This window comes from Conger conger, chromosome 16, assembly GCF_963514075.1.
Source record: "Conger conger chromosome 16, fConCon1.1, whole genome shotgun sequence".
Classification (NCBI taxonomy): Eukaryota; Metazoa; Chordata; class Actinopteri; order Anguilliformes; family Congridae; genus Conger; species Conger conger.
This window is the reverse complement of record NC_083775.1, coordinates 897,761-905,240: the sequence shown is the minus strand read 5'-3', so window position 1 is coordinate 905,240 and position 7,480 is coordinate 897,761. Positions and strand designations below refer to the sequence as shown.

The following is a 7,480-nucleotide window of genomic DNA, read 5'->3' as shown; positions in this document are numbered from 1 at the left end:
GTTTCAACATTCAACATTAACACAGTTATACTGCTACTTGCGTTTCAACATTCAACATTAACACAGTTATACTGCTACTGCGTTTCAGAGCAACATTAACACAGTTTAACCATTACTGTGTTCAACATTAACACACCACCCTCCAGTTAAACCATTACTGCGTTCAAAATTCATCGACAAATTATTGTCTTTATTGTCCTTATAACACAATAACTTGGCAGATATGGAGGCATTAAACAAAAAAAAACGCAGATTGTGATTTTGTAGTACCGGATCGCACCGCAGAGACCCAGACGATGGTGAACAGTACCGCATCGCACCGCAGAGACCCAGACGATGCTGAACAGTACCGCATCGCACCGCAGAGACCCAGACGATGCTGAACAGTACCGCATCGCACCGCAGAGACCCAGACGATGGTGAACAGTACCGCATCGCACCGCAGAGACCCAGACGATGGTGAACAGTACCGGATCGCACCGCAGAGACCCAGACGATGGTGAACAGTACCGGATCGCACCGTAGAGACCCAGACGATGGTGAACAGTACCGGATCGCACCGCAGAGACCCAGACGATGGTGAACAGTACCGGATCGCACCGCAGAGACCCAGACGATGGTGAACAGTACCGGATCGCACCGCAGAGACCCAGACGATGGTGAACAGTACCGGATCGCACCGCAGAGACCCAGACGATGGTGAACAGTACCGGATCGCACCGCAGAGACCCAGACGATGGTGAACAGTACCGGATCGCACCGTAGAGACCCAGACGATGGTGAACAGTACCGGATCGCACCGCAGAGACCCAGACGATGGTGAACAGTACCGGATCGCACCGCACTGGGCGGATGCGTGCCTGCAGGGTGACTCACATTTAAAGGTCAAAGGTCACAGCTCATCCAAGTTCAAAACCGGCCTTTTCTTCAGGCACATGGCACATTCTGTTCGTTGCTGTGGGCAGGGGGGGTGGTGGGGGGGGTTTAGGCGCACACACGTTTTTCGACAGGGGAACTTGTGGTGACGAATACAAGTGCGGTTTTCGCGAGAAGAGGGAAGTGAAACTTTGCCGTCGCGGTCGTCTGAGAGCGAGCTACGCTGGAGCACCTTTCTGTTCTGATGCCATCGGGCGGGGGCGGGGGGGTCACAGGGTAACGCCCGTTTCAGTTACACGAGAGCGCCATCATCACAAGCACAGTGAAAGAATAAGACTGGCACACGATGCAAGGCTCCAGAGACAAACGGTAGAAAGCGCCGTCACAACACGTCCCTGTGAGGGGGGGGGGGGGGGGGGGGGGGGGCCCTGTGAGGGGGGGCACTGGCCCTATGAGGGGGTCTGGCCCTGCATGCCACACAGACAGAGAGGTTATCAGCGAGGCTCTTCACCAGCGAGCTGCACCTTTAGGACTTGCTTTGGCCACTCAGCAGCGTGGGGGGTTTGAGGGTGTAACAGGTACCCCCCCCCCCCCCCCCCCCCCAACGTTCTCTCAGCAGAGGCACACAGACAGGAAGAAAGGGTGACACACACACTGACTCACACAAACAAACACTGACACACATGTGCACACATCCTCAAACACACACACACATGCACACACACTCAGTGCTAACACCCAATCCCACAATCCCCCTCTCTGACTGCTCTGAGCCAGCGAGGCTGAGGAGGAGGAAGAGGAAGATGAGGAAGAGGAGTGGAACAGCTGGACTTGAGCCCATCTCTCTCACCCCCACCCTTGAGCCCCTCCCCAAATCTGGGCCCCTTCCACAACCTCCCTGTGTCACCCCAGCGCCCTCATCAGATGGGCACTGAGTGAGGCGTGTGTGAGGAGGCGTGTGTGAGGAGGGCTGGGCCCGGCGGAGATATCCCCTCCATCAGAGTTTATTTTACATCACAAATATTCCCCCAACACCCGCCTTTCAAAGGTCATCACAGGAAACCAAAGACAAGGACTGCGACCAACCTAGAACACCATGCGATTGCTTCTGTTTTTTACCATGGTAAAAATATTGTAGTAAGGTTCTTTTCTTTTACAACCTTTTACAACTCTGCACCACTTTCAATGCTGTAAATTAAATCAGCAGGAAAACTCATTTGACGCAATGATGCGAACTCAACAGTTTCTTTAACGCAGTAAAGATGACATGGGGAGAACAGGAGAGAGGAGGGGGTAACACTGCAAATACTGAGAGCTGCACACACACACACACACACACAGCGCGCACACACACACACACACACACACAGCGCGCACACACACACACACACAGCACGCACACACACACAGATGCACACATACACTCATATATGCACACACACACACACACACAGATGCACACATACATTCATATATGCGCACACAGACGCACGCACACACACAGCACACACACAACACGCACACACACACACACACACACACGCACGCATACACACACACACACACATACACACACATGTGCACACCCACACACACACACACGCACACACACACACACACAAACAGACACACACACTGTTCTGTGTGCTTGTTGTGTGCGTTGGGCACCTCATCATGTCTGACAGCAGAGGGAGGTGCAGCCTTGGCTCGCAGTGCGGGGGGGTTGGGAGGGTGGGTGCAGGGGGGGGGGGGGGCACTGTGGCGGTTGTCTGTCCTTTCCCCACTTCCTCTGTTCACTCGTTCACACGCAATACCGTCTGCCCAACTGCTCCCCATTCCTGTCTCTGCTTTCAGTCTGTTCTCTCTCTCTCCCCCCTCTCCTCCTCTCCTCCCCTCTCTCTCCCCCCCCTCTCCCCTCTCTCTCTCTCCCCCCCTCTCCCCTCTCTCTCTCTCCCCCCCCTCTCTCTCTCTCCCCCCCTCTCCCCTCTCTCTCCTCTCTCTCTCTCCCCCTCTCTCTCTCTCTCTCTCTGCAGCCCTTCATTAATACCCCCTCCCCTGCTCTGTCCCACATTACCACAGATCATTAAAGTTCTGACTGAGTTTTTATCTTTAAATATATCCCTGACCTTTCCAACAATTCCCATGCACACTTGCCAACTGAAAAGACGGAGCCACACGTTAGAATATCAGGCAACAGTGTGTGGGGAAGAAGGCGGTTTGTACAAGAGGAACATGGACGTCAAAGGCTGTTAACCTGCCAGCTGCCACTGCATGGCCTCCGCGCCAGCACACAGGGCAACACACGCGGCTCAGGAACGTGGAATTCAACAGAACAGCACATTTCTGTGTCTAAATCAATGCACAAGTGCAGAGCTGCGCAGAGCCACAGAGCCGCCATTCCGGCTCTCTCCTGCCCGATAGACACATACAGGTACATGACTGTAGCCTAGCGCCTAAGGTACTTGACTGTAGCCTAGCGCCTAAGGTACATGACTGTAGCCTAGCGCCTAAGGTACATGACTGTAGCCTAGTGACTAAGGTACATGACTGTAGCCTAGTGCCTAAGGTGCATGACTGTAGCCTAGCGCCTAAGGTACATGACTGTAGCCTAGCGCCTAAGGTACATGACTGTAGCCTAGTGACTAAGGTACATGACTGTAGCCTAGCGCCTAAGGTACATGACTGCAGCCTAGTGACTAAGGTGCATGACTGTAGCCTAGTGACTAAGGTACATGACTGTAGCCTAGTGACTAAGGTACATGACTAGCCTAGTGGCTAAGGTACATGACTGTAGCCTAGCACCTAAGGTACATAACTAGCCTAGTGGCTAAGGTACATGACTGTAGCCTAGCGCCTAAGGTACATGACTGTAACCTAGTGGCTAACGCACATGACTGTAACCTAGTGGCTAAGGTACATGACTAGCCTAGTGGCTAAGGTACATGACTGTAGCCTAGCGCCTAAGGTACATGACTGTAACCTAGTGGCTAATGCACATGACTGTAACCTAGTGGCTAAGCTACATGACTGTAACCTAGCGGCCAAGGTACATGACTGTAGCCCCGTGGCTAAGGTACATGACTGTAGTGAGTGTGTGTGAGTGAGTGTGTATGTGTATGTGTATGTGTGTGTGTGTGTGTGTGTGTGTGTGTGTGTGTGAGTGAGTGTGTATGTGTGTGAGTGTGTGTGCATGTGTATGTGTGTGTGTGTGTGTATGTGTGAGAGTGTGTGAGTGTGTATGTGTGTGTGTGAGAGTGTGTGAGTGAGGTGTGTGTGTGTGTGTGTGTGTGTGTGTGTGTGTGTGTGTGTGTGTGTGTGAGTGTACCCGGGCACTACGTGATCAGAGCACAAACACACATCTCCCAGGCAGTATGTTCAGATGTTGGCGCCTCACTGGAGTCTGAGCCTCTCAACATGCAGCTGACACAGAGACCTGAGAACTGAGGCAAGCCAATAGCACCACCGAGTGGCACCTTGGTGAAACTGCAGGACGATCTCTGTATTACCAGTGCTCCTCATTTTCAGAATGAATGCATATGTACTGTATTCATACACTCAGTGAGCACTTTATTAGGTATTTGTTAGACTTATTGGTCTTCTGCTGCTGTAGCCTATCCACTTAAGAGTTTTGATGCATGGTGTGTTCATAGATGCTCTTCTGCATACCGCTGTTGTAATGTGTGGTTATTTGCATTACTGTCACCTTCCTGTCAGCTTTGACCAGTCTGGCCATTCTCCTCTCTCATTAGCAAGGCTTTTTTGCCCACACAACTGCTGCTCACTGGATGTTTTGTTTTTTTCTCACAACATTCTCTGCAAACTCTAGAAACTGTTGAAAATCACAGTCAACTTTGCTCAATGGGACAAAAACCTGAATGAAACCTGGTATGCAAAGTTTTCTAAGAACATCTTACAAGTACAGCGGAAAACTACAAACAATGCATGCCGGGCACAATTATGCAAATATCCACTTCTAATCAAAATTGGAAAAAGGCAACAGCGGCCTCCTTTCATACCATTACAAAGCCCTGCAATGCCAAGAACAGAGTCCAGAGAGCAGAGAGCAGAGAGCAGAGAGCAGAGAGCAGAGAGCAGAGAACAGAGAACAGAGAACAGAGAACAGAGAGCAGAGAACAGAGAGCAGAGAACAGAGAACAGAGAACAGAGAACAGAGAACAGAGAGCAGTCCCTTAACTCAGCCGGTCCTGAGGGTCAGTGATCTAACTTTGCCAAGAGCAGAACCCACAGAAGAGTCCCTTCTCTTAGTTTCAGGACAACTGCATACGGAATGTACCTATTACAATCAATCACATTATAAAGCAACAAAAACAAAATTACATTACTTACTGAATGCTATTGAGGCCTAAAAAGACAATACACTGTGTACCATCTGACCACAGTGAAGAGTTATAGAGTCAGGCAAACATCGACAAAGTACAGACTCAGCCAGCACCGTCTAGCAATAGAGACCTGGCTGCCCAGAGAAGAGAGGCTGTGCTCCCACTGTGACAAACATGAAACAGAGACAGAGCTGCATTTCCTCACCAAATGCGAGGGTAATGTCGTGAGCAGAGAGAGGAGGGAAAAGTACAAGGAGAAGGTGGTACATGAATCTGGACAGAATGTGTTATTAAATGAGTTGTCCTGAAAAACCTATTTTACATCGCAGAGGTGAATCATTAACCCACTGTGGAGTCCTCATGTTGACAGACTCCAAAAGGCAATCAAAAGCCTAGAATCAAGACTAGATACTGAAAGGTTTCTTATGGCTGCACTAAGGAAGCAATTGAATACACCTGACTAATCAGAAACAGCTGAGACGCCAACTGTCCGATTACTTTCGGTCCCCTATAATGCACTATGTATAAAAAGGGGCTGGGGATGACCAAGTTAAAAACAAAGACAACAAGCACAACAGGAGCGGGGAACATATACACACCCTGACACACACGCAGACAATAACCTAAATTAGGTAAACATGTGCAGAATGAAGGGAGCCAATTATGAAAATGAACTCTAACGAGACCGGAAGACACGAGGGAAGAGCCGGCGCCCCGGTGAACCGAAAGATGGCAGTCTGCACTTTAACCGCGTACTCTTCGTTTCATTACAAATCCAATGTGCTGGAGTACAGAGCCTAAAGAACAGAATACTACTGTGCGACTGTCCACATACTTACAGACTGCACTGTATGCTGACAATTTTCAACACTGCCACTTTTAATCTCGCAAAAAAAAAAATTGTATTGATTAAAGGGAAGGGTTTAGCATAGCAACTATATAATTCACACTTCAACGTAATGTAGTTTGCCTTCGCCGCTCTATTTAATAGGGAGCAGTATAGCCGAATCGTTCTCGGTACATCCGCTTTACCTCCTAGGATTATATCTACTAAAATAACTTTAGCACTTCGACGACCTCACATTACCCCGAAACTCATCAACACTAGAGGGGAAACGTGAATTTGGAGTGATGTGCAGAACCATAAGCACACGGTCCCTGGTTTTTAGCGTTGAGATGTTGGCATCTCCAGTTACGGAAGAACATCTGTACTCCTTCCGCCGGTCTTGGTGAAATAGGCGTATGCGGCGACTATCCGTGTCTGCCGAGAGTGAAACGCTTTTGGCGAAAATACATTCCAAAGACACGATCGTATATATTCAGTAGGTGGCGGTAATGCACTTCTAACTTTTCCATCCGCCGTTATAAACAAAGACGAAGAAGAAGATGTCTCTCGCGCCCTCCCGCAGTCATATACCTCTCGAAAAAATAAGCGATTGCAATGAGCCCATTGAAACTATGATTATATCACGAAAATGAGTCGGCTTTGACGAAAAATAACCACGGAATCTCGCAGAGGACACATTTAGCTTCATTATCATATTAAAGGTTACGATGTTATTTGATATTTTATGACCGCTTTTGATTGCATAAACAAATGATCGAATGAGAAAAAAAAGGTTTCATTTCCTATGGAGTGAGCATGTTGACAGTTTTACCGAACTGTATTCAATATTGGAGGTGCTTTTTCTTGTTGCTGTGATAGTACACGATTTTTTGGTGGTAAAAGAAAATTAAACTTGCAAATATGTTTAAATGCTCACTAGCTATCTTGCACGTGGTAGCTGGTTTGTAGCCTTGATAATGGAGTAGGGACGTAGCTGGATGGGAGAGGCTAGATCCACCCCTGGGGCCTGCATCCCCAGCATGCATTGCGGTCCCGAAAAATACCGAGTCCGACCAACCACTCGTCCCACGTCAATTGAAAGGCGTGACCGGAGGCAAATTCAAAGTAAAGTACTGCATATTGTACAGGGTTGGTCTACTTGTTACTGTAGGATAGTTAGGCTATATCTGTAACATATTTGTAATGGGGTAGAACTAGGATAGCGTTATGTTCTGTATATTTATACCACGGAAGACAGAGCTGTTTGTAGCCTATAGGAGCCTGATAGACTAGCAGTTATACATGCAACGTGTCCACAGCCCGCATAGCCAGACCCATCTCCACACTTCGTTGCTGGAGACTCAGATACCCAGCACATATATATATAGGCCAGCAGCCGTTCATTTTATCTTTTTTAAAAACGTTTTATTCTTATTAT

At 48.7% G+C, this 7,480-nt stretch overlaps 1 long non-coding RNA gene across 1 annotated transcript in view; it reads right to left on the bottom strand.

Annotated features, from left to right (window-relative positions):
* The window catches only part of LOC133113997 (uncharacterized), a 13,996-nt gene extending 7,520 nt beyond the window's left edge, over positions 1–6,476 (bottom strand). Inside the window, exon 1 of the long non-coding RNA XR_009705526.1 lies at positions 6,304–6,476. This is a non-coding gene — a long non-coding RNA (uncharacterized LOC133113997). The remainder of the gene's footprint in view (positions 1–6,303) is intronic.
* Positions 6,477–7,480: the final 1,004 nt, after the last annotated feature.